A 1,675-nucleotide genomic window follows, 5' to 3' on the forward strand; every position below is an offset into this window, starting at 1 on the left:
TGTGTGTGTGTGTGTGTGTGTGTGTGTGTGTGTGTGTGTGTGTGTGTGTGTGTGTGTGTGTGTTTAGCTGCTTTTTAGCGATTAGCCAGCTTTGATCGGGCGGTTCTATTACGAAATATGTTCCAAACGTGACCATCTCGTGTATTTGGATATCAAAGGCTGCATTAACTAATGTGTCCCTTAATTAAAACGGAAGTGAGATAGTTTAGGGATATTTCGAACGATTTTATAGTTGTACTATGTAGAGTAAAAGACGACACATGTGTAAATATTTTGAGGGTGAACGACAAAGAGAAAGTAAATAAGGAAGAAAGAAAGAAAAAAGAAACAAAGAGAAGGGACGAGGAACCTAGATGACGAACAAGGGTTTGTGGAAAAAGGAGAGAAGGTGAAAACAAGAGAAAAACGGGTAATTAGGGACAGTGATGAGAATGGTGAAAAAATAAGGGAAAAGTCGATAATTACTTGAAGGTAAATATATAAGTAACAATGAGTGGGAAGAAAGAGGAGACGGGAATTAAGAGAAGAAGGAAAAAATAAGAGATGATAAAGTGTGAGAAAAAATAGAGCAAAAAGACATCGTGTAATTAGCGAATAATGCAGAGAAATAATTTCCTTATATATAAATACATTTTATACTCGCTTCTAGGTTTAAATGCGTGTATATAAGTAAGTGTGTACATACATACATTTGGTTATAAGTAAGATGAACACAAAAAGTACTCCATCCAGTTAGAGATAAGTATCACTGACTAGACACAGTTTACAAAAGAGCTACAAATAGTTTCGTGCTTTAGCGATAAATTAAATTGTCAGATTTATATAAAATGCCATGTATTCCAAGCAATATTTCAGTTTACAGTTCCGTTATGGTAAGGTCAAGAAAAAATATCCATCGAGTGAGAGTATTGCAGTTGGCAAAAATGGCGAGAATCGTGTCTATGATCGCGAGTCACCAACTTAAATGATCGGTGATCTTGTCCGTTCAGAGGACATTCGCCTGCCAAAACAGGTTTTGTACGGGACGTTGGAGCAAGGAAAATGTCTCAAGTGTAAGTTACGCATATATTTAAAAAAAAAAACAATCTTAAAGACACACTTAAAATAATCAATGTCGATAGGAACACCTACGAAGATCTTGCATCAGATAAGGAGCTGTGGAGGAATCTGCTTGCTACAGGTGTTCGAGAACGACAGGCTTGCATATACTGAGTTGACGCACGATGCTAAATATATATGGAGAATGTGAAGCTTCATTCTTGTGAAGGGCATGAATCAGTCTTTGTCGTTTGACCAGTGTGATCGTGTCTGCTTCTCAAAGACAGGCCTACTCAGTGTCTACCAACGTGATGTCCGGTATATTCCCTCGTGCACCTTGTGTAGCAAAGTGCATGAGTCGGCCAGTGGGTTTGTTCGCCATTGTAACTTTCAACACTCAGTCGGTCAGGTTTCTGCTGGTGGTGGTGGTGGTGGTGGGGTGCTAACTTGCGGTCAGTGCAGAATGACCTGTAAGTCCCTTGTAAGCCCTCGGGGGCCATATGAAACGTCATCAGCGATAGGGAGACCAATGTTCTTTAGAGTGAAATAAGTCCAGGAAGTAGTCTTAATCGTCATGAGTGGACTTCTACCATATATGCGCATATATATATATATATATATATATATATTTATATAT

At 38.6% G+C, this 1,675-nt stretch overlaps 1 protein-coding gene across 1 annotated transcript in view; it reads right to left on the reverse strand.

Moving 5' to 3' along the window:
* LOC106874038 (ovochymase-1-like) overlaps positions 1-1,675 on the reverse strand; it is a 41,497-nt gene that overhangs the window by 6,826 nt on the left and 32,996 nt on the right. The gene's annotated exons all lie outside the window — the stretch shown is intronic.

The sequence above is a fragment of the Octopus bimaculoides genome, chromosome 17 (genome assembly GCF_001194135.2).
Source record: "Octopus bimaculoides isolate UCB-OBI-ISO-001 chromosome 17, ASM119413v2, whole genome shotgun sequence".
Lineage (NCBI taxonomy): Eukaryota > Metazoa > Mollusca > Cephalopoda > Octopoda > Octopodidae > Octopus > Octopus bimaculoides.